The 26,937-nt window shown below is 40.0% G+C and overlaps 1 protein-coding gene across 5 annotated transcripts in view; it reads left to right on the top strand.

Annotated features, from left to right (window-relative positions):
- Window positions 1–26,937, top strand: part of dlgap1b (discs, large (Drosophila) homolog-associated protein 1b) — a 105,609-nt gene that overhangs the window by 26,116 nt on the left and 52,556 nt on the right. For all 5 annotated transcript variants that reach the window (XM_055007098.1, XM_055007096.1, XM_055007097.1 and 2 more), the window contains exon 2: window positions 13,889–13,974. The gene's annotated coding sequence lies outside the window, so the exon portion shown is untranslated. The remainder of the gene's footprint in view (window positions 1–13,888; window positions 13,975–26,937) is intronic.

Here is a 26,937-nt window from a genome sequence, read left to right as displayed (position 1 = left end):
GGCTTTTATTTTGGAGATTTGCATGAGGCAAGATTTGGTCACAATATATTGCTTGATTAACATTACAACTGTTGATTTCTGTTTTGGTTCCAGATAGAAGGTGGTCTTCCATCTTCCACTTTTATTGTTTTGTGTTATTTTTTTGTAGTATTTACTCACAGAATCAGAACCAAACACTTATTTTTCTGTGTTCTTGTTTCTATTTTTGTTTCTATATTCTGAAGATCATGCTCATTTTGTGTTTTTGGACATACAGTCAGCATATCCGTGCATGTTTAATCGTTTACATAAGCATTAACATGGATCTGTGTTTCTGTACATGCAGGAATGTGTATTAAGCCAGTGTTTATAGTAATCCTGTACACATATGCTCCTGTGACAGCGGCGAGTGGACATAAACTAAACATGCTTAGCGTCTGATTTTGGCATTTGTAAGGAGGTGGAGTAACTCCTGCTTGTCAGTGTGGTTCTGGCTTCCGCTGGCCTCCCTGCATCAGATCCTCCTCAGGTGATGACACTTACTGTGGGTACTGTCCGATGATTTAACCGCGGCACTCACTGCCAACTATAACCTCGGCCCATCTTGACTCCTCTCCCAGATATTCTGGCACAGCTGGCCATATGCAGAGAGACTAGCACATATCCTCTTGGAAAATCAAGCCTTTAAAATTTAAGTGCAGTCAAACACATCCATGTTTGCTTAGACTGAAAAGGCATTTAAAGCTTACAGAAAGGCAGTCTTTAAGATTTCACTCAGGGCCTGATGTGCATACAATGAAAGCTTCCACTAATGACTATATTCATTGTTGTTAATCTGCAGATTTTTTACACTTAATTTATTAATCGCTTGGTCAATGTATGAAAGGATTACAGTTTTCTAGAGCAGAGTGATCTGTGCACTTAACACTCAATTTAATTGGCTCATTACTTCTGTACTTAGACTAATTTCCTGCATTGCTATAACAAAGAAAAGCAGCAGTTCTTCAAATGTCCGATCAATCTATGCAAAAATAACATGTCCGTGTGCTCGTGTGTCCAAGTGAGCACCAGATATCACACATGACAGACAGACAGAGACATTAACTCCACCCTTCATGGACACGATTACAGCTACGTGCACTTATTGTGAGTGGAATATGTATGTGTGCACACACCAGGTTGTGTAGTATTCTATCTAAGCCTTATTTTGTTCAGCATGTGTAATCCCCTTAAATTCCCCACTGATAGCCTGACTACCTTCACTTCAGATTAGCTGAGGTAGAGATCAAGGAGTGCTCCTCTCACCAGGATGCAGGACAACACTGAGGAGACACATGGTTCCTCCTAATGAAGCCAGCTTCATGGAAAACACACACAGAAGTTCCAAATCTGCACAAAAAACAATGTACATAGGGTTTGTGATATAATGTTTGTAATCCTTCTTTGCACTCGTGTCCTATATATCAGCATTCACCAACACACACATCTGTTTTGCATCCATGCATGCAAGCAAGCCCTCACATGATATCCATATAATGTAATACACTTGATTTATTTCCTCACAGAAATGTAATTTTCATATCACAAAACCACAGTAATACAGGGCTCCTGAATAGAAATCTGTCTCTTTAAGAGGCCCGAACATCTTTCATTCTGATGAGCTATGCTTTTTTTTCAATAGCCATCTTCTTATGTAAGTGCAATCCCATGCTGCATTAATTGTATAACTCGCAGACTGTTGTGAACAATTACACACTAGGTAACAAGTTAATGGGAGATTGCATATAGTGTGTACACACAGATTTAATGACTTTATATGCTTCTTATGGGATTGCCTAAGAGAGCGAGCTACTGTCAGCCAGATGGAGGGGTGAGTGTTTCGTCTGCAGGTCTGTTTTTTGGTCTCTGCGCACAAAATGTGAGTGTTTATATGACTTTCTTGGCCACGTATGTGTGGACGACATCTTTTATTTATCTGTCTGGATTGGCTGGATGCAACAAAGGTTCAGGAGCTGTCAAAGCAGCGAGAGCTTCTGTGAATTTTAAAAAGGGGTGGCTGGGCTAATGAGACTCAGCAATGGCGGAACATTAGAACTGCACAGGGTCAGGTGTTTTGTCTCGTCTGTGGTTAGATAACTTTTGGTTATGTTGTTTAATTATTTTTAGATTTCGTGTCATAAGTCACAGCCTCTAAATTGATTAACTGCTGACTCGATGTCAATGAGTCTGACTCTGAAGAAAGTCTTCACAGTTGGCAAGTAATAGAAGCTTTAAACTGAGCAAAGCTACTGTTCAAATATGGATTTAAGCACTTATATCTCTTCTGCAGCTAGAAAAAAAGATACTCCTCATGGGCAGCATTTATTGCTCATGTAAAGCAATTGTCAATCATTTTGTGTTCTATGGAAGGACTTACATTGATGCGAGGTGATGTGAGGTGATGTGAGGTGAAGATCCTGCCTGGTTCCTTATGCTGTTATGACAATTTTGCATTAGTAGGGTGGGGTGAGTGTACTGAGATAAATCAATAAAAAAAGATTAATTATAGAGGCACACTTGCACTTTTCATGTCTTCTGAAGTTTTCACAATTATCTCAACCCTAGACTGTGTGGATTAAATGTAGAATTAAGTGGATTTGTTGCGGAGACACGTTGAGAACAAACTCTGGAGTGCTGTGAATTGATATGGAGTTGGAAAACAAGTGAGAATAAAGAAGCAATTATAGAAGATCTTTTTTTCTTTTTAATTAATATGCTGTAAATATTATGAAAGATGTAGAAAGAGACAACTAAAATTAATCCATGAGAACTTCAACTGGTTTAGCAAGGGTTTGAATCCAGACATCTACAACACATGATGAAAACAGCACATTTCTTTTTGGAAAATGTTCTTATTCACTTCTTTGTCAAAAGTGATCAAACCATATCCCAATAATAACCAGTGCAAGTATCTGATTTAGTGACAAGAAAGGAAATAAGCGTATTTGTAGAAATGTGTAGAAACGTTCCTTTTAAATATGCCCTGATAGGTTCCATCCTATTAGCCACTCTAAGGAACAGTAGAAAACATTCACTTTGTGTTGGCTCAGTATTTGTGTTCATGTAAGTACAGTACAGGGCACAGTACAACTGCATCTGGGATGGCGACTGTCCAGTGGTGCATTGGGGCAGAATAACATTAAGTTTCAAGCGAGCTGAATGAAGTCTAAGAGTTATCTGAGTAATGTGAAGCAGGAGCATGAACATAGCGCCCGAAGCCAAATGAGCTACTGTACAAGGACGTGTGCAGAGCAGTGCAAAATTATGCAAACAGTGTTGCATAATTATGACAGTTTATCACACTGAGCAAATGGATCTTAATGTTTTATTTATCTGCTTACATGACAGTGGTGCGCTGTTCACTTTTTTTTGTCAGCCATACATCGGTCAAGTTCAGATATCCCATTATTTATGGTAATGTATTATCCTGAATGGATGCTTGGCTTGATTATTATTATCTTTATTATTGATGAATCACCTGTGATTTTCATGCAATAACAGGTCGAAATACTTGCTGTGAACAAAGCCTGTTGTAACTTCACCTAATTAACTGACTGCAGTGGTGTTTAGTTTTAGCCAAAGCCAAACAATAGTATTCTGTTGTTTGTAGATAAATACTTTATCAGCCCTTTGCAGGAAATTATTATTACAGCAGCTACAATAATAGTCTAGAGCACACATCGAACACTGAACATAAAGCATATCCGGCACTACTTTGTGATCTGTAATGTGCAACATGACCTGCATATATCCAGTGGCTAAAACAATAACTTGCATGTCTAAAATCTCAAAATAACATAAAATAGAAAAAATATCCTTGTGGGTTACAATTAATGAAGCCGTCAACATTTAAACATTTAAAGCTGTGCATTACACAGCCATCTCCAGTACATGTAAGGCAAGACCTTATTCCTGCCCATTAAACAGTCTGATAATAGCTAGTAGAAAGTACCTCCTGTAGCACTGCAGTACATCTAGTAGTCTACTGTATTAAAATGTCACTGTTACATAGGTGAGTGAGGCAGGTTATCTCCAGTCTGTCACTGCAAAATGAATGTAGTAAATACACTGAATTAACAATGATAGATTGTCTAACTGCCAATTTGTTATTTTAATCGATTATTTTGGACGCTGTTGCAGAAGGCCATCAATAACTAATAATAAAAAGCAGCAGTAGAGACTCTTTGTTGTTGCAGAAAGAATGAAATGTCATCTATATCTTCACCTGTCAGACAAGATAGTCAGCTGCTCGCACCTGTGTGTCCTATAACGCTGATATATTTATGATAATGCCATAAACATGAGATGCTATTGTCAGTTTTATAGCACTGTTATTTCATTCTTTTGGCAGATGAGCTGATTATGCTTGGGTTGTAAAGGTTAGGAAAAGACAGGCTCCAAAACCAGTGGATCCTTGAGAAACAATGAGTAAGCATCACCAGGTGATGCTCGCCTTTATTAGACTGTATTCAGGCAGGAAAGCTGTCTCAGAGAAATGTGATTACACACTTCCGAGTACTTGAGCCATACAAATTGTAGCTGTTCTGTAAGAGCTCCTTTCCATCTCATGACAGTGGAAAAACAAACCGTGCTTTGAACAAACACTCATTATTTTCCTTTCTCATTTGTCATGTGCCCTTTCAAAATTGTTAAAGATTACAGAAGTTTGGCTTTCTCCGAATCTGGACCACATCTCTCCTGCGGATTGCACACAAACCTTGCTTTGTCTCCAACTTTCTCTCTCTTTTATTTATCAACCTAATCTGTTGCCTCCTCTTTTGGTCCTCCGAGCTTCCGTCTCTCAGCTGTAACTCATCCAACCGACAGTCTAGATGCTCATTCAGTCCCACTTTACTTGCTGTGGATGACACAAGGGTTGTTCTCGCTGCCTCTCTAACCCTCTCCACTCCATGTGAGGGTTTAACAGTGTGTGTTATGATAGGTTCTGCTTGCTGCCCTACACTGTAGATAGAGCTTAGCACGCTTACTGGCTCAGTAATGGGATATCTGCTCCCTTCAGATTGGTGTGTTTGTATGAGACCTGCCCGCCTGCCGTTCTCTTTCCCCTTCTGTCGGCCAATCAATGCATTGAAAACCCGGCTGAAACATACAGTTACGTAACCTTAAAAAACAGTTCTAGTCAAGAATATCAGGAAATTATGCTGAGAATGTTGCGGTTATGCAAGCAGTTTTTTATTAAATTCAAAGGATTTACTGTTTTGCAAATAACTACTCCCTCTCAAGTTAAGTTTGGAGTATAAAGGAAAAAACACGGTTAAATAAACAGCTACTGCCAATGAGGGACATTTTGTTTTTTACTTTCTGTTATTCCTCCTGATAACCCAGCCTGGGAGGGACATCTCAGAATGAATTTTTGTTTTGCTCTTTTTGCTCCAGCAAGACCACAATTGGATGAGGTTGAAAATACTTCAAATAAACTGTACAACTCCTTCACATGTACATGAATTATCAGTACAGTATATTTGACTGATGAATTCACTGCTCGACATACGGTTGCTTTTAGTGTTTGCCTTTGATTTTTAACAGGAACATCAAAACATTGAAATGAAACCACCAACACCAAAGTTTGTCAGTAATTTAGAGGCAAAAAGTACAGCAGGACACACAAATTCAAACTGTGCTTAATTTGCTTTTTTAGTTACATCAGAAAGATAGAGTCACATTATTATCTTCTGCAAACATTTGCTGACTGCCTTTATTTTTACTCCCATAAAACAAGCAAAACACTTAGTCAGTTTCTCAGTACTTTCAAAGCCTGTTGAGGAGCTTCAACCTCAAGTTCATGTGTTCCTACTGAAGACATAAAAGTTTGAAAATATGTGATCCACATATACTTTAGTTTTTCAGAAAGGATCAGTAATTTACCAAAACAGTAGATTTTAGAAAATGTTCAAAAGCAGAGTAAACAGTGAAGTCTAGGAGAATTAATCTAAGTAGAAACAAGGCTTACTAGTTTAAATGAGCTATTACAAGTCTGTGAATATTGTCAGAGAAAATTTTCATTTTCCACTTACAACTGGCTGCTCAAACATTTAGCAATCGCTAAAACCCAGTATTGCAAAGCCTGCATTGTCATATCCAACCCCTCATCTCGCAGTTCCAGCAGCCACATTTAACCGCCCCACATTGTTAATGAGATTTTTACAACGAAGGAGTTCATATTTTGGAAAGTTGTACTATCACACTCGTCATCTCATTCTTCCCTTTTTCCTTCTCCGCTGTCTCCAGCTCTCTGCAGAACATCCATCCTGAGTTTTGTGCTTGTGTCTACATGAGGCATATAATGCATTTTTGGTGGTGCGCACGTGACAGGAGCGTAATATACACATTTCTGCACAATATGCATTATAAGGCTTAAATGAGAAAAGGACAAAAGGGAGGCTATCACGGAGAGATAAAGGAAGAGCTGACAAAGAGAGGCTAATCAGGGTGAAGAAAAAGTATCATCACACTGCCACCATCTCACTCATCATCACCATTCCCATTCCCCCCCCCCGGTCTTTTCAAAAAACCGTAAAGCGTTCAACTGTGGGGCAGATATAAACACTTTGAGTCCGATTCACAATCAATGGAACGCTGACTGTCAGTTAAAAGAAAAGAAAAAAACTCATAACTGTGGTCTTTCACTCCTCCTGGCTGGTGTCCAGGACTTTCAATCAATTCTTTCACAGCGAGAACTCGGAAAGAAATTGAATTAGGTCTTGGGCGTTGAACCACAGTTTCTTAATTGGCACAGGATTAGTTCACATTGATTTGGCCTGATTGGAGTCCCTAGCTTGTGTTTCCGCTTAATCACTGAGCACACCCTTCTCTTGAACCACTATTTGCATGCACCCTTCCCCTCAGCTCATGCCAATCATTTACAGCCCATGGCAGCCTTGGGAATTTGCATGAAATCGCTGGCTTGTGCTGTTGCTGCTTATGTTTGTTTTTTTTTAACCGTTTGCTCCTTTCTGCCGCTTCACATACCATTCTGCGTTAATCGCATTTCTTGGTGTTATTATCGCGGCAGTGTCTTGTTACAGTACAGCAGAAAAGGTCCGATGCTTTGCCAGGTCCAGAAAATTGCCCTCTAGTTACAGAAAATGCTCTGATAGATCACTGCTGTTATTGTGACTGAGCGGCAGAGAGCGATGGAGTGAGAGAAGGGAAAGATGGAGAGAGATTGTCTCCCGGGGAGGGAAATAAAGTGAGGACAGGAAAGAACACAGATTATGCATGAGAGAGAACAAAAGAATGGAAGGGAGTGAAAAAAGATCACAAATAAGGTTGTGAGAGCAATATGCTTGGAAAGGGAGCAGCAGGGAGAAGATAAGGGAGACAGTTATGAATGGAGAGGCAGAGATGGACTGGAACTGTGACGAGACTTTTTTTTTCAGCACACTCTCTGCTTCTTCCTCTAAAAGCTCAGACCTTCAAGGGACGCACCCCCATTGAATTTATAAAAAAAAAAATCCAATTAGACTATATTCTATTTACTGCAGAATTGCATAAATAGACAACGTTTCGGTGCCTTGACGTTCAAGTTCGTATATACCTCGATTCATGATATGATTGAACCATCACAGACGATATGGGAAAGTGTGGAAGGGTTGTGCATGTATTTGCATTCAGGATGTGTCACCTACTCACTGCAATGATTAGATTTGATTATAGGGTCTCTGACGCACTACAGATGGGCATTTCTAGGTGGGTAATCTCATCCTCTCAGGCTGGCGTCACACAGGAGAGAAGGCCTAAGTGAGCCCGCAAGTTTTGACTTAGATAAAGAAATATGTGGGTTTTTTCAAATATTTAATTCAATCAGGGTTGTCAGAGGTAGGTGGGAGGATTTTTTATTGCCTGCCTTTGCCTGCATGATTCATTATTTTGTGCATTTTCTTGAGATCTCATTAGCTAGGTTAACAGTATGGTATTGTTAGTAAATGGTGGAAATATTAATACATGTCTGAGGGAGGATGAAAGCACAAGGCAGCAAAAGGCAGCTAGTAGGAGAGCTTATCTCAGCCATCTGACTGTAAGGTGGAGAAACGTATAGATGAATTCCTCAGATTCTTAATACCATTCTATAGATGTCACATTGGAATTCACTCCGCTTTCAGGCTTAGTAACATTCACAGTCAGACATAATGCGCCATATGTCGGCTTTATTCCTCCACAACATTCACACTACAGGGCTTCAATCTCGGTGCCAATTTCGCCGCTCACATCTGATTACTTTGGCTGCTCTTCATATGTATTTTAAGGCTGTAGCCCATATTCTGCTCTAATGTAACCAGACAGTGATGTCAAAAAGATAAATGTGCATAGTGAGACAATGACGAAAGATATAATAATACATATTTATACCTTCAGCATGCCTCTTCTGCTCTGTGGAAATGTTAACCCTGAAGGGAATCAATTATAGGGTTTAATTCTATCAGCATCAACAAAACTCCTACATGCTGTTTTGCCTTCTTTCTATCGTTGTGCTCAGTTTTTCTCGCAGGTTGAGAATTTATCGGTGATCAACTGATCTGTGTGCTGGTGGGAGCTTCTTCAGATTTGGTTTTATAAGTCAAATCACATTTCTTTACATGATATAACCCCAAATTGCATTTTTTCCTCATAGGGCTTCACAGTCATATATTCAGCAAGATTTGCTCTAAGAATCAAGAATTAGATAGGAAAGCTTTGGAAAGCCTACTTTTTTAGATGTACTTATTTCAGTAGAGACTTTTGAAAGGGAAAACTACTTGCATAAATTAGCTGCTGTGCTGCAGGATCTAATTTTGGTAAAATATCGGCGTGTCAGAATGTAAAAAGCCACATAAATTTCATTTTTTTGTTGTTCATTCATTTAAAAAGATGCCCTAGTACAGTGTGACAAAAATATCCTCCAGTCGCACTGTGAACCTTCCAAAGAGATCATCAGGGATAATGCATTCATAGTAACTAAGCTTGTATCTCATAAGTCACACAAGTAAACCATCCAGCTTGATTTGACAGGAAGGAATCATTGCAAACACTCATTTAATTCTTCACCTGTGCATCCTTCTGTGCATCGACACGTCTTGGTACACACTCAAGCACCTGCTTTTTTATAAATGACTACCTGTCATCAGCGTGCGGTTCTCACATTGCAGCACTGAGAATTCATTAAGTGTGCCCTTTGGAAGTCTAACCAGCCAGGTGGGGTGCCGTCAACCCCCCCTCGCCTCTGAATCACACCCAGCATTTCACTTGCAAATACTGTACTCTTCTCAGTGCCCTTGTAAAAACCCCCAGAAAATCGCACATCACCAACATTCACAGCCAAACATTCCACACATGCAGCCATGGTTCACGTTTTTGAGTTTTCTTGAGCAGTGCAAAAAAGTTGAACGTACATCTGTCTCACTGGACAGTAGTGTTATATTTCTGTCTAACCCACTGGCCTGGAGATATTTTTATGCGCACCTTAAAATGTTGTCTAAGGAGCAGGAATAAAGCATAAGACTGTCGCTGTGGCTTCAGATGGATATCTGGTTAGTTTAATCGCCTGTGATTTATTCAAAATCTGGAATTATTTTAATCACACAGAGATTTGGGTGGTTTTTCCGTCGGATTAACATATGTTTTTCTGCTGATAGATGAGATTCTACAAGTTCACATCTGACTCCATGTGTTCTTCCTTCCGTTGTGTATTGCACCGGCATGGCCGTGAAGATTTGAAGGAATGCTACTGTATGTTTGTAGCTGACTGGGTTTGCAGCGATGGGATGAGCCCTAATAGGAAAAGGTAGGTCAGAATGGGCCACGGATTGGACTGATAGTTTCCTGGGCAATGTCAGTTCAAAGTGACCTGAGACGGTCTGACTGAGTCATCATTAGTTTATGTGTAAGTGTGTATGGAGGAGGGGAGGGGTTAGAGGCTCTTGTGGACTGGCAAAGCTAAATCTAAATCCCCCTCTTTTCTGTCAATAATTCTTAGCTTTTTCACAGCCCCTCTAATCCTCTTTCTGACGCGTCTCACCTCTATTTATCACCAGAGTGCCTGCATGCCTCGAACAATCAGGCAGAAGTGCCCTCACAGTCCATTTGTGTGTGCATGCATAAGTGTGACTTTCAGGCTGTACTGGTGTTGATCCTTAACTAGATAAGGGTCCTCGCCAGTGCCTGTTTGTGTTTTTTTTTTTTTTTTGCTGTCTGCTGGCAGATAAGAAATCACACAACATCTCTGAGTTGATGTTATGAGCTCTTGCTCCGCAAATTCCATCTTTGTGCAAAATAAGCATCAACATCAGATCTGCTGCCGACTGGTGTGAAGTCATGCTGCTGTGAAAATGTAATAAAGCACAGAGATAATCACTGCTGAAGTTTGAATAATGGCTGTGTTTAATGGATCTGTGCTATAGCAGAGATAGAGATTATGCATCATGCTGGCCAAGCAGGCAGCCTGCACGCTGCTGCTGCTGCTGCTGCTGCTGCTGCTGCTGCTGCTGACTCAGTGCAAGCATAGCTGGGGCTTGGGGGGTTAATGCAGCAGGGCCACCGGCTGATCCACAGTCCATTCTTATCTGCCAAAACTTCAAAGGATGCCCCGACAGAGTCTAAATCGCCATCTCCTCCGGTCCAGGCTCTGCAGAACACTTCCCCTCCCCCTCAGTGCACAGGTCAAACTCAGCCTCATCTTTTATGTATCACTTACCCCATTGATTGTGCTCTAAGAGATTCATGAATACAGAGGGACCTATTTCCGTATCACACTCCAGCATATGAGGGTTTTTTTTTTTTTCTTTTTTGCAGGAGGGGAAATATTTCCCCCATTTGTTCATTTCTCATTTTATTCCTGCATTTCTGTTTCTATTCCCCCGTCGTTTTCTCTCCCCTGCAGTATCTCCTTGTATCTCTCAGTATGCCTCGCTCCCCCGACTTGCACTTATTTTGCATGGAAGGTCATAGTCTTTTCCATTTTTGACAGACCTGTTTTTTTTTTACTGCTGTTTATTGTGCGCAGATGAATTATTCAGATTGCAGGTAATAAACACAATGAAATGGAGAGCTGCGGTTTACGTGCAGGAAGATTGCAGGACAGTTCTGCAAATCAAACCGTTAATTTGAATTTAAGAATACAATAAGCATGAACTCATTCATATTTTTGTTGTGTTTTCAAATGGTCTTCGGGTCTGCTATTCCTTCAGCGCTTGCTTCTACCGAGAGCAGTGACATTGTAGCTCTAAGAACTGTATTAGCATGCCAATGGCGTGTCTGATAGATTCATTTATGTTCATCCCTTGGTTGTTTATTCATTCATGAATACATATGTTGATCCATTTTTAACAAGTGCGCCACCGCTCCCCCCATCCCACTGTTTCTGTACCTGTGTTTAAGTGATGTGTGTGTTATGCACCCCAGCAGAGTGTGAAATTGAAATTCTCCCCTGAAGAGGTGACATGATTTACAGAGTGGAAAGGACGCAGGAGATGTGAAATCTCATCTTTTACTGAAGTTGTTGTCATTTTTCATTTTGCGACTCGAACGTGGCCCATTTGAAGATGGTTTTATCGCTATTAACACTATTGATGTTGCTCCAGTATTCATACAGAAGGATGCTACTGTGCAATATAAAACAAGGAAAATATTGGATCTGTTATTCAGCATTTTTCCTTTTATTGGCATCATTATTTGCTCATAGATGCACTACTTTGGCCACCTCTCAAACAGCTGTTTGTTTACATATCACAATTAATAGATTATTAATATGAAGGAATAAATGTTAAGAAAGTTGTCTTTTTACATAAAGATGTGTAGAACATAGATAAACAAAGGCATTTCAATTAAATTTTGCGGTGGAGTTTTGTTATTCGAATATGAATGCCAAATATTGTTTATTGACCTCCTTGATAGCTAATAATCAGTATCAGTATTGGCTTGGATAAAAACATACCGGTGGAAACAGATAATTTCCCTCTTTAAATATTGTCCCCACTCAACGCATGACCTTCTATCTCCAGTCTGAGAGGTTTAGAAAAAGTGAAGGTCTCTATCATTCCTCAACATAACAAGCACCTTAGACAAATTTTGATGAAATATCTAAATTCTAGCACATCGAAACATCGGAACTGGGGCTAGAACTCTTCAAAACTGAGATTTTATTAATCTCATTTAGCGTCAGACTTACAAAAAATGCACAAGACCAGAACTCAAAGCTATAGTAACTAGAAAAGTGAGCATGACAAAGCAATTCGGTTGACATTTTTCAACTTTGCTTGACACCAGCATACCATCTAATGGTAAAACATCCTCTGTCACACAAAATAAAAACAGTTTGAAGGTAGATTGTGTGATTCTGGAGAAAGATTAGTATTATTTAGCATATTTACATTCAGATTTACCGGCCCTCTTGGTCTTACTGCCCCCTTTCATAATGTTTTGGCAAATGGCTGGCAGACTGTGAGGAGATATTTACTCGATTTGACAAAAGGTGTATTGGTTTAGAATCACCGGCTTTACCTTTAATGTCAGCCGAGTTGGCATTTATAACGGTGTTTGCAATTTTGTCTTCAAAGCTTCAACTTGTGCACCATTTGGTCTTCAGCGCCTTTAACATGAGTTTCAAAACAGCGAGGCAAAACACTGTTAGACTTCTTTTCACATTCTGAACACAGATTTTTGTTGACACCTACTTAGAACCAGGCCAGAGATTGATTTTGGAGATAAAAGCTTGACGAATGTCAGAAGATAAAAAGATGTCAAACTGTCACTTCGATGCAACCTTCTATTTATAAGGCCATGAAGTTTGTTTGTTTGTTTGATGGAGTATATTTTGTGATTTTTTTTTTAATTATTCTGCACCAACTTTGCATGAAATTTACATTGCCACACTTTTGTTTTTTGGTATCCCTGCATCCTTGTCATTTGAAAGGGACCTGAAGCCCCCCTGGAGTATTGTTGCCCTCCCTCTGACCTGTGTGAGTGTGTATGTGTGTACAACCTGTCCCAACCAAATCCCACCTGGCGCGAGTCGGACAGACCACCATCTGTTCCATGACCTCACACTGAACTACCTGCCACCTCCTCTTCATCACCTTCATGAGATATTAGGAAATAGACGCTTCCTAGAAACCTAATTTGCTAGGAGGTAGTTTATTATCAACAGCATAATAACGAATCTGGTTGGTGGGTTATTATAAGGCGTAATTATAAAAGATGCATCTGAGAGCTGGATGTTTCTTAAATAAGCCTTTTTCAAAAAATGCCAAACAAGATGCTATGCTTTGGGAAATGGGAGAAGAGGGGAGGTGATCTGCTCATTCTGCTTGTCAATAGTAAGAGTCACTGCTCTGAGACAACGACTGATTTCACCCCCTCTCAAAGCACCTCAAGGTCTTAACACGCCACATTTAAATAAGCGCAAATAGGCTTAAAAAGATTTCTGCACATCCCCTCCCTCCTTTCGTGCTCTTTCCCTGAAATGCAGCTTCCCAAAAGACGGGGTTTAGGATCAAAACCAACATGTTGGCGCTGTGGTTTTACAGCCAAACTAAGTGGGGCTTAGCTGATTATGCTCAAAGACATTTTAATGTCTTTTAATCCGTGCAACCTGGTCAATGAGGAACAAAGTTTTCTTCTCAGGTCTACTTAAAAGTAGGAAGGGTTTCTTTTTTTTTCTTTTTTGAAGATTTGTGTTTTGCACCATCCCCCAGCATTTCACCAGTAATGAAATGCAGTGAGGTCTAAAGTGTGTCTGGAAAAAGAGCAGGGAGCAACAGCACAGCATGAACACGTGACACATGGACCAGCATATTAGCCACCAGGGCAACATAGGGGTGCTTTGATATGTTGTGATGAATTCTCAGCCACAGCCTCTGTCTTTATTCACTTCTAGGTGGAGAAATGAGCACACACAGGCAGCAACGAGTGTGGAATTAAGCACAGGAGAGAAAAGATGCCAAAGATGAAACAATAAAAAAGGTGAGTTACGCTCCTTGTTCACTCCTTGTTGGATCATTATATTGCCTACGGTGCTGCTGTAAGTAGCTTTGGATGCAACTTTATTGATGCAGAGGTCAGTGACTGCTTACATAGTGGGTTGAGCTGAGGTAAAGTTGTATAAAGAAAGACCTTGACATACATAATAACTCAGTTAAAACTGCCTTGTGAATGCTGTCATTTTTCACACCTGCACACATGTAATTCACCTTACGACCTTTCGAATGCAGCCTCCTGCGCACCAGATATAACCTTTCAGTGCATCCTTAGTGGAAACACATCCGTCAAGGTTGACAGTCTACCATCAGCGGCAGCAGAAATGAGACATAAACGCAACACAGAGAGTGACAGCAGCACGGTGAATGGCAGGCAAGAAAAAGGGGACGACGGAAAGTTGCTGAGACAAGATGAGCAGATGAAAGGGATGAAAAAAAGGGGTTTCACTGATGCTGTTTGGATGAAAATGTTTTTTTTCTCTTTGTGTAATGAAAAACTGGTGACAGAGCAGATGGCCGTGGCAAGATAAACAGTTAAAAAAGTGTGTAAAAATGCTTAATCTCACGTAAAAGTGCTGAACATGTTTATTCTGTCAGGCATAAGCCTTAGCACTTTAGCAATGTTGTGCAGACTGCAAAGAGAGGAGAGGGCAAAGGCTTTCATATGGCACAAATACAAACATTAATACTAACATTTTAACTTGATACAGGCATCGTTTTACTACTTCTACTTGCGGATGGATACCCTGTAATACACTGGTAATCCATCCTGTACATGTTCCCTTTTTGTAGCCGAAGCTTGTGTGCCTCATGTATTCCCATTATATCCAAGTCACAGCAACAAGCATCTCATTTTCCCCAAAAAGTACATATAAAGCAGGCAAAACTGAAATACCAGCCAGAAATGGAGAGAGCACTTTCTAATGAAAATCTTCCTCTCGTACTCAAGACTTTGTATTATTTATTCTGTAGCTGATACGAGAATTAAAAATAATCAAAAAATGAATGTAAACCCATAGACGGAATGAGGTATGTTGAATCTGTAATCGTATGGATATTTATCTGGTTTAAAAGCTTAGATTTTACCAGTATGTTTTCATCAGACATAGCAAAAGGTATGTCAGTGTGTACACAAATCAGGCAATAGACAGATTTCTGCATTGACCTACCCTTGGTTATAATGCAATGCACAGAGTTTACAGTCACAAGCATTCCTACCCTTTCACGTTTGCACACTTTATAGTGTTGTACATCTAATTTAGATGTCTACAATGTGCGAATACTCTGCTCTGAAGGTGAACTGGACATACAGTCAGACAAACATGCGGACAAAGATTTTACAGCCTGTGCCTGAAGCCATTGTGGTGCTGAACCCAAGGCACTGGCAGTGGCTCGTCTTAGGGGCTCTTGGCCTGCAAAGAGGTGTAGACCAGAGCTAGAGTGTGTAGACAAGCATCTAAAAGAACTATCACGAACCACGAACAGTGGAGAGATACATCCTGTTTTCTTTAATGAATATTGACACCTGTCTGGCAGTTGACAGGAGTTCACTGGTGGCAAAATGAATGGATTGGAGAGGCATTAGGAAGCTGCACACCTGCTTACATAAGATCCTCCAGTTCACTCAGGACAAAGGCCAAGCAATGAGGTTCAGTAACTACCAAGGCATAGATCAGGGCAAGGATATAAAGCCATTACTAAAGCTTTGAGCATTCCCAGGAGCACATTGGCCTCAATAATTGAAAATAGAAAAAGACTGGAACCACCAGGACTCTTCATAGAGTTGGCCATCTGGACAAACTGATTAACTGAGTAGAAGGAAAAACATTCTTTGGACTGATGACTCAAAAACTGACCTCTTTCGGGCAGAACTCCAAGCATCATGTTGAGAACACCAAGCTCTGCTCATTGTCTGGCTTCCCAACAGTGAAGCATGGAGGTGGCAGCATCATGCTATGCTGGTGCCTCTCAGCAGCAGGGGGACTGGGAGGCCGATCAGAAATGAGGGATGGATTATTGCAGCCAAATGCACAGATGTCCTTGAAGAAAACCTGCTCCAGAGTGCAGCGACCTAAGACTGAAGCAACGGTTCACCTCTCACCGTGATAGTGAATTAAAGCGTCAATGCATACGGCCAAGACAGGGCTGGAGAAGCTCCAAGACAAATCTGTGACTGTCCTTGATTGGCCCAACCGAAGCCCAGACTTCAACCTCACAGAACCCCCGTGGAGTCACCTGAAGATGGCAGTTCACAGACGCCTCTCATCTAATCTGGCAGAGTGTGAGAGGATCTTCCAGGCAGAATGGGGTGACCTGCCTGAATCCAGCTGTGCAAAGCTCGTAGAGACCTGCCGAAGAAGACACACCTCTGCAACTGCTGCCAAGAAAATAAATGAGAGAGGTTAAAATTTTCTATTATGTTTGCAAACATTTCTAAAAAATCCTTTACTCTGTCATAATGGGTTATTGAATGTAGATTGATTGGGGAAAAATAACACTTTATTCATCTAATTAAATGTACCACACTATAAAGAGTGCAAAAAGTGAAGTGGTTTGAATACTTTCTGAAGTGCTGCATGCACTTGAGGGAAATAATGATGGAAAAATGACCTTTCTTTCTGAATTTGAACATTTTTCAAGAGTGAAACAGTGTGTTCATGTTATTAAAGCAGCTGCAGCTGAACAAGAAAGGAAATAGTGCAATGTCATTGAGTGGTTAATATATAATCACGCATGGGATCCCATCTCTGGCTCAGCTCTTGAACACGAGCCAACCCTGAACCCAAAGGCCTGGGGCCACTGCCAAAAAGCTGGTTTACAGCAAGCACAGCTTACCATTTGAAAGCATATCATTGCGTTGGCTTGGGTCATCATCTAAGGCTATTTGAAAGGAAGTAATGTTCTTTACCAACAGACTCTAAGCCAATGTGTTGTGTATCCCAGGGATGCTGGGAAAGGGAGGGAAGGACGCTGCAGCCAGTGGGATAAATTGTTTTGATGGCTGAAGCTGTATCAGAATTCTTGCTGTGCAGCCACACTCCTCAATTTAACAGTTTTTTCAAATACCAAAATCTTGATTTTTATCCTGTTCGAGCCACATTTTTTGGTTTCCGACATCAAGCGGCTTTCTGTGGAGTGTGTTTGTGGAGATTAGGTAGCAAATGAGTGCGTAATTAGGGACTATCAGATGAGGTAAATCTTGGCCAGTGGGAGGAGAGCCATGACGCTGATACTGGCAATCACAGCAGAACAGAATGGACACTGGGGGTTGGGAATAGGGAGTAGATAGACGCTGGGTTCTCAAATAATGGAGAGGGGTTGTAGGTGAGGTGGAGAGGGAAGCGATGAGAATAAAGGGAGAGTGTTTGGGGGTAAATGGCTGGACATCCAGATGGATATTGCGTACACTGCCGACAGCGTGGAAACGTGTGAGATCTTCTCCTCATGTCACATTCACTCAGGGGTGCTTGTCAGTGTTACTCACAGATTAACAGTAAGCAGCCCGGACTGCTGCTCTGATGCAAGGTGTTGTGATTCATTTCTTCTTTCTTTGCACTGCAGGCAAAGACGAGGTTGTGAGAATACACATTGGCATAAGTAGGTTGCAGTGGATGATACTAGTTCCAAGGCTGCCAGTGTTGTGGAACCATTGTTGATGTGATTGTTAAGTGAATCAGCAACAGCGACTCAATTTTACGGGTAATAACTGCAAACATGAAAAATGGCATTTAGGTTGTAGTACTGCAAACATTTATTAAGCTCACAGCAACTCTTTGCTTTATGCTTTTTATGATTAAAGTAGTAATGAGGCTTGAATATGCTTTAATACGGAACACTAACATCCAGCTTCAACTCTTCAAGGATCCTGAGTCCATTAAATCACAACAACTCATTTGCAAACTTTGATGAAATCTTTTTTCGACCTTTCAGAAATTAGTTTAAGATTATATCTCTCTTTTGCAGAAATGAGGCTTCTTAACCATGCCCGAGATAACATCTCACATCCAGAGAGTTCATGTTATTTAATGCAGTGTGTGTCACCTCAGTGTACCAGCATAAGTCGGAGGCTGTCATCTGGGTGTACCTGAGCAAATTATGAAATAGGGGGCTAATTTAACTTGCTCAATGAGCGGCACATTTCACAGTTCATTTGGGCTGTTCATAAAACACTCAACAGCAAATCACCTTTAACACTCTTAATGCTTTGTTTCCGATTTAAACACTTAACTGGACAAGGGCAACGGAAGAAATACATTAATATAGTAGCACGCTGTAAAAAAAAAAACTGCTTAATGACAGAATAGGTTGATTTACTCCCATATGTGAGTGTTTGCAAATGAGGTTGAAGACTGACAAAGTTCACATTTGGAGGCGGTGGCACAAGTCAGTCTCGTAACTTTGATCCAGTTTTATGTCCTGTGTAGGGCTATTACTTTTAGGCATATTTGGATCAGTTTTGTTAATTCTAACTTTAATTTTCAGTCAAAGTTTAGCTTGATTTAGCCAACTAAACTACCTGGTGACCATGGTTTAAGTTTTAATAGACTTTCACATCTGTAACAAGCTCCTTCTTCATTCTCTTGGTTACCACGGTGACAATTCCCATCACATGTAAAAGCAGCAAGTGTCGATCGCTTCGCCTTTCTGAAACCTTCAGAGATTTTACTGGCACTTATTTACCTGACTGTAAGAGGTCACCTACGTAAGCAGCGACCATTTTAACATCCTTAAGCAAACAAGATCAGACTGAGAAAAAACAAAACAGTGGCATTTTGAACACAAATTTCAGCCATTACAGAGAATACATGAAAATTTCCTCTTAGTTGCAGCAGATAAACTTTTCAGTCAGATATGACTAGCATTGACTTTTACTAGACCTGTGTCCTTTTAATACTCCACGGAAACCTTCCTTATAGTATCTTTATCTGTAATAGCATGTAAAGCGTGACCCCTCACACACTGTTTTACCGTTAGAAAACATAGAGCAGAATATTCTTAACAGTTTAGATTGATTTTTGTTGAAACAAGTAGAGGAAAATCACTAATTTATGTGAAGGCTGACTCTCATTTCCAGCTTGACGAGGGAGGTTTTATATACAGCAACACTGATTTAATTGGCCTTGGATGCACAAATAACATGTGAAGTATTAAACCGAGAGTTATCTTGCTTTTAGGATATTGGCTCATATAATTTTGTCTGGCTAGCTAGATTGGATCATAAACAAAGGAGAAATAATTAGGGGCAGACATTCATCTGTGCTGCAGCAGTTTTGTGGTGCAGTATCTCTGTCACATCTTTCCGTCTCTTGATGTCTTTCTATTTTTTCCTCTGTCCTCTTGTTTTTTAATGCATTGTTATTTTGTGTAGATGTGGCTGAAGGTCTGCCCCGAATGACATGACATGACAGGTTGACCGCAGCTACTAGCCCTGGGAGCAGCAGGCCATTGAATTCTGCTGAGGGCAACAGTCTCTGTAATCTGAGTTTAGCAACAGGACCGCAGTCTTGAGTCTTTGATGGACTTTGGCTAAGCTCGGCTTGACAGGAGACATAACAAGAGTCCATTCTGATCACCTAAGCCTCACAGATTCCATTTCAGTGGGAATTTACGTGCTCTCTTAGTGTCACCAAGTTTTGATGCGAGGTCAGCCGGGAGCGAGCTGCTAGCCGTCGGCTCGCAGCACTCACCTGGTCTGACACCTGCTGTCTGTGCAGGCAGCATGTTTGGTTGAGGATCAAATCTCCACAGTGTGCAGGGAGAGCTGGAACAATGTCTCCCAGCCTCTCTGAGTGTGTGTGTGTGTGTGTGTGTGTGTGTGTGTGTGTGTGTGTGTGTGTGTGTGTGTGCGTGTCTGTGTGTGTGTCCAGCGTAGGGTTGTATCTGTATTTGTGATTAGTTGCCTTGTGCATGTGTGTGCGTCGCATTGGATATGTGTCCACCAGCGCTCATGCGAGAAGACAGTGGGTTAGACTCCCCCTCTCCACGCTCCCCCCTTGCTCAGTTGGACCTCACTCCCAGATCTGTCAAGCATCTGTTGATGTGCCCTCGATGTGACATGCCACCCACAGCAACAACGGAAGACGCACAAATCATCTAGCTTTTCCTTTTCTCTCATCATTTTACGCAGCTAGCTCCGATAACCAGGCTACAACCTCTGCCCCTGTAAGTTAAGCAGATAGCCTTACATTAGCCTTAGAGGTGGAGTCAAGGTCATCTCATCAAGTGGCTTCAGTTGGTTGTCAGCCCATTATGTGAAGGAAAAAAAAGCTGTGAAAGTCCTATTCTTGCAGGTTTATTGACTTTTTTCCTGCATGCTTCATTATTTTCTGAGCTATTTTACTATAGAAGTATATGCAGATCACAGCTCATTGTTACAACTCACTGACACATTGTTAATGCAAAATGTAATATTTATGCAGTGCATGTTGTCCAATAAAAGTTTAATAATCTGTATAACAGAGGACATTTATTAGGTATTTAGACTGAGTTAGCTAAAAGCATATTAACACATTAGCTGTGTGGACTTAAGGTCAGCTCTGTTTCCTGACATGTAATTAACTGTGGAGTCAGTTGCTTGAAATCACCTGACACTGTGGACGCCTCTGGCAGTAGTTTGATGCTAATGTTGCCTGACAGTGGCAAGTGACTATACTGTGTATACTGTACAATCAAAGTGCATAACCTGATTTTCACTGCAGCGAATGTAGGTCTGCTTTTTCATGTACAAATGCTCTCACAATATGAATGCAAATCAGGGTGCATCGGATTGTAGGTTGATAGAAAGAGAATTTTTAAAAACAAATGTAATGTGGGACGAGCAGTAAACTGAATATATATATATATATATATATATATATATATATATATATATATATATATATATATATATATATATATACACATATATATATATATATGTATATATATATATATACAGTGTGTTTTGTGAAGTTTAATTATCCATGTTCAGTTTATATGCAAGCGACTGCATGAGTGGAAATAGCAGTTATAATGAAGCAGTAACTCTTATTATCAGCTACAGGCGTGTGAACACAGCAGAAATGCCACAAGGAAGAAACAGTTGAGAGCTTTTCACTGGCATTAGCAGCATTAGCAACTTTTTTTTTTTTTTTTTACATTTGGGTCATGGCTGCAATTGATGGATGAGGGAACAATGTGTTATATAGCACATGCACAGAGACGCAGACTCTGATGCGCCAGCCTTTGATTTAGTTCTCACCGTCTAAACCCTATGCTGCATCTGCGTAGTCCAGAATTAGGCGCCCCAGATTTTATAGCTCTTAAGAGAGAATATAAACAAAAACTTTATTATTATTCTGTGTGAGCATTGATGGAAATGTACACCTCCAAACATAGGCAGATGCTTTTTCTACCTGTATGGGTTTGTGTGTTGACAGGCTCAGAATAGCTTTTTGAATGTCCCACTTTGAGAGGAGTTGCGATAAAATGCATATTAAGCAAAAGACCTGAGGCACTTCATTTACATGCCATATAGACACAAAAATAAAATATATTGTGTGCAACTGTAGTGCAAAATCAGAAACAATAAAGGCATAATTTTGGAGTTTAGAAGTATATGCAGTGTGTAACACCTACCACTCTTGTATTTATGGATGACATTTTGAAAAAAAGAAGTGTGTTGGTAAACTAATCGACCATAAGTAGCCACCAGAACAGCTTGTGCTTCTTGGCACAGATTCTGCATCTGTAACTCGACTCTGGAGCACCAATTTTTCCATTTTCTTTTGATGTTTTGATTACAGTGGTGGAAAGTGCAGTCTAAACGAAATAGGGGTAGGGAGTGTAGTGTTCCTCTGTGCTTTAATATTTTTACACCACATTATTCAGAAAGTATAAATAGTCCATAACTATGGCTGTCACCAATCAGAATGTCTAACCTCTAAAAAATAAATAAGCCCAGGGTTTGATCATTTTTCACAGTTTTTCCTGGAAGCCCTGTGGGGACATGAAGATGCAAAGCATAAGAAATGGTGACTCCTGTTGCCGTCCACACATATGATCCCAAAGCGGCTGGTACATATGAGTTCTCATTAGCTGGGATGAAAACACATTGTTTTCCACCAGAAAATCCATTTGTTTCCATGGTGATGCTGTCCTCCCTTGTCCAATTTCCTTGCCTGCTTTTTATGAATAGCTTTATTGAACTTTATTAAAAAAAAGAGAGAAAGGAGAAAGAAAATAGGAATTTCTCACACTCTGTAATATCAAGGTTTTTGGAGGTAGATTATTTGGAAACGCTCAAAATGACCTTTTATTTATATAGCCTTATTATCCTCTAAAATGGCTTTTGGGTTACAATCTCACATCCATAATCAGTTATTCCTTGTGCGTGGGACTCTCTTGTTTTTTCTCCAGTTTGTTTTTATCTACAAGTGAAAACAGGAAAATTAACTTGAAAAAGTGTAACCTTAAACTTAGAAAAAGAAAATCCTGAATCAGTGGATGTAAAGTTGTAGACCTCAGGGATTTTTCAATTTATAATGGTCTTGTAATGTAATTCCTATAGAACTAATTTGTGTTCTCAATTACATTTTTAGGGTAACATATTTTCTCTTGGATTATGTTTCTTTGTGAATAATTACAAATACATCTGTAAGCAACAGATTTTTGCCATTTATTTTATTGCTTTTTTGTTGCTTCTTTTCAGCTAAACAATTAGAAATTAGGTAAGGCATGACTGATCTCCCTGGTAACCCAGAAAGAGGAAGAGAAGCTTGCAAAAGGGTCATAATTTAACCCAAACTGTGATATGTTGGGGCAAAATATCTTATATTTCTTTCAAAACACAAATGAGAATGCAGTTTAGGTCTATAGTAAGCAAGTAGTTTTTCTAATTTCCTACATTTGGTGTTGGCAAAGAGAAGAACAATAGTTTACTCATATAATAGAGAGCATATTTTAGAAATTCCCGTTGCTGGTGTCAGATAATTAAAGACTTAATATTGTATTTTATGCCAGTAGATCTTTTTTTTTTTTTTAAATGGAAGGTGACTCCCAAAACAGCCGTCGGAACAACTAGTACAGGATAAATAAATTAGATGATTAAATACCAAGCTAAGGTGAAATATTGCTGTAGTTTGACAGGGTTTTCTCTATTAGAATTGAGCTCATTGCTCTGACAGATCATATGACTGCCTCCCTGAAAGAATTTAACTGTAAATGTACCCTTTAGAAAGAAAAGAACAGATAGGAGCTGCCATTCAACCTTAAGCCATACAATAGCAATCTCAGTGAAGTCATGGCCTTTTGTTATGGAGTCAAAGCCAAGTGTCAGAGCGACTCAATTCAATCTTTTTCCTTTAAAGATCAAGGGATTCCAGAATGAGTACATTCTCTTTTATGAAAAAAGATGGGGAAGGATGCTTTTCAACATTGCAACCCTACAGCGCTCACTTGTCTCTATATTGTATCACAGCTATAAAGTAGCAGCAGTTAAATGTAAAGACAACACTACTACAATTCTGCATTATATGAGATGTAAATTTAGTATTGAGGGGTTTTCTTGGAAATGAGCATATGCAAGATTCCAGTTAAACATTTTCTTCTATGGTCTGTCATGGAGATATAAATGGAAAACAGTAGAACAGGAGGCAAATGAGCACATCAGAAATGACACATAAAAGAATTACACAGAAATGCACTCTCAGAAGCCACACTCGGTGACGTAACATCAAAATGACCTTTTGAATCCCATGCTTGGTTGCCTCCATTGCTGCGTTTTTGTACACAAGCCTGCGCTGTTGAAGTTTCTCCGAAGGACCGCCGAGAGCCTCAGTGACAGCTCTGCCGGAGACAAACAACGCCAGGCTTTCTCTAGACTTAATGCCTTTGTTAATTTGTTTACCTTGATCAAATAGACCTCATCACTGGAGGAATTTGTCTCCAGAATGTGCTCGGCGGGTCCTGAGTTATAACTCAACACAGTCACTCCATTTTTCAGTGAGAGCCCCGACAGTCAGCCTAATTAGTTTGGTTGTGACAAAGGAGCTGTCTTGTGGAAACCAGGGACATCAATCCATCCATGAAGGCATGTTTTTTAAAAAAAATAATGCATCCAATACAGTGAGCAGAAACATGCTCATGAGGCGTCAGGTGAAACTGCATCAATGACGAGGTATAACGATTTATTTGATTTAAAAAAGGGAATGCTTTTAAGCTGTGTGCATGTTTTGATAAGATGCCAAGCAGTTATTTCATTCCTCAGTGTTTTGAATAGAGCCTGCATACCAATTACAGAGTAAACATGTTGTGAAAGCTGTCATTTATTGATACCTTAAAGATATACTGCCTTCTTATCATCCCCGGTGTACGTATTTGTATAAACCTGTCTGAGTTGCAAAGAGAATATAAGCCCTCTCATGAAATGATAGCAGGCTGAGAGCATTTTATTTCTATCAATTTCCCATTTTATATGACTTTTATCATGTCTGATATTACTTCTATAGACATTCATATATTTTATGAAATACATCCCATAAACCGAAAGCAAATCATTTGCAGTTTTTCCTCACAATGTTGTCTTTACTGGAACGGGTGAGAACCATCAAGGGAGACCATCATCTGTCTTTTATTTATTTATTTTAACAGCAAGACATTAAAGTTAGTGGTTCCGAGCCTCTCCTGACATCCCTAAAAGCCACTTCTACATAATCCGGAAACACAAAAAAATTACCATTTTCCTCAACAGCTTTTTGGCCCCTGGCTTTCTCTAAAATGTTCTACGGCATTATTCTCAGTGGATTTTTTTTTTTTTTAAAGCAGCGTTCACACATTCAAAATGACAATATCCTCCTTGTCACTGCTTCACTACCAGCTACAGCTCTCTTGTGTGTGCATTTCACAAACATTCATAAATATGGGTGAGTTTTGCTGAAGTGTGTCTCTAAGTGGCTCCATGGAATATCCGAATATACTTTGTGTGTGTTTGTGTCTGCAGCCAGGCAGAACATTTAGTACTTTTTTAAAATATTGCACAGCATTTTACAGGGAGCATTTTTTATTTTCCATTACATTGATTCTTCCATTGATTCTTCCACTCGGGAAAGCATAATGCTAATTATCCTGTTTACTCTAAAGCATGCTGCTCAATTATGTTTTTGCTCTTTGTTTTTAAGGGGTCAGTTAACACAAATTACAAAAGTAATACATGTTAGTGGAGAAGCACTTTAAACGTACCCAATAGGATTGCATTAGGGGGCACGTAAATGGGATTTATTTTTGCTTAAACAGTTCCTGTTTTTAAAAACTCTGCAGAACGATCTGTGAATGGACATTACTGTCAAGCTCTTAAATTCACCACAGCCTCTTCACTGCAACTGCACTGTTGTGTCAGCAGAAGAATCAAAATGAAGCTATTTGCATGGCTTGATACCATGACATCCCAGGTTATGTGTGCACAGAAACTGGCCCTGTAACAGAGACGAGCCATATTGATTTATTGTGGCTGGTATTTGGAATTATTCCAATTGTCGGTACTGGTATTTTTATTGGCTGATTATTGATACAGGTGCTACTTCAGGTCTCAGAACTCTTTGGACTGAGAAATGTCTCTCAAGCAGAGACTGCAAAAATTGAACAAGAAACACAAGACTGCCACAAAACAGGAAATCAGCCACTCTCACAGTGGCTAAGGCTATGCTAACGGCTAGCGGTTAAGTTTGAAGGCAGCCACCAAATTTACCCCAAAACAGACAAAACAATAACCCCTTGAAGATATGGACATTAGTAAGCCATACACATGATGGAACAGTGTAACATTAAGAAAACAGAAGGACAGCAGCTGTAACTGCAGGAGACAGACTGATCAATCTCAGTCGATCCCACATAAACAGAGGAGAATGTCCTAATTTAATCACTGCTGTAACTATTTTACATATTCACTTATAGTCACTCTTATTAATGAAGAATCTCAGTTATGAATGACAGGTTATCTGCTATCACATGCTGTTAAAACATTACATCTAATGGATGTCGGTTCCAAATATCGGTCATTGGCCTGTCCTGATCACCAGCAACCAGTATCGACCCTGGGAAACCAATATCGGTCGACTTCCCGAACCAAAACAATTAAGTTTCTAAAAAGTGTCTAAAAAGTGGAAAGTAGGCAACATCAGTCAGGTAAAAATGCTGTGGAACTTGTCTAGCTTGAAAAACAAATCAAGAAAAATGTAAATCTTCACATTTTCACACAAAACCAGTAACTGCTGAATTCTAATTAGGCATGCAGGTATAAGTAGTTGTTATTTATCCACACTTGAGTATAGGTACAGTACATCACATCCTGACTGTCATTCTCTGACATAGTGACCCCCATGTGAACCATATTTTTGCTGGTACAGTCACTTCACTCTTACTGTCCATCCAGTCAGTGCAGTAATATTATGCAGCCTTAGACTGCAAACGTTTGTTGGATCAAAGGCAAAATTTCACTTGACCTGAAAACTGGAGGTAAAATGCTGGACTCCTTCTTTTTATTCCGCCTCACAAACACAGGAACACACATAAGACGAGCCACATCCACGGAGGGTATTTGATCCCCCATGGAGAGGAGATTGGTAATGTTTTCTTCCCTTGGAGAAAGCATTGCCAGGTTCAAGAGAGAAGCAGACCTTCTGTAGCCCTGTGGCCTTAAAGATGCTTTTTAAGCCCCGAGCTCCATCTTGCAACCGGCGTTTGATGTTGATTGTGGAAGATAGTCTAACTGCAGTCTAACAGCAGCCGTTTATTTTCAACAGCAAGAGAAGCTCCAGCAGCCTTCTCACACTATATTGATTTCACCGTTTCCTGCAAAGATGGTATGCAGTCAATGTTGCTTTGCATTTTCATCCAACCTTTGGTTATTTTCTTTACTGAGTCTCAAAGCGAAGGGTGAAGAAAATTATGAGTAGATTTTACCACTGTGAGATTT

This window comes from Amphiprion ocellaris, chromosome 22 (assembly GCF_022539595.1).
Source record: "Amphiprion ocellaris isolate individual 3 ecotype Okinawa chromosome 22, ASM2253959v1, whole genome shotgun sequence".
Lineage (NCBI taxonomy): Eukaryota > Metazoa > Chordata > Actinopteri > Pomacentridae > Amphiprion > Amphiprion ocellaris.
This window is presented reverse-complemented; position numbering and strand designations above follow the sequence as displayed.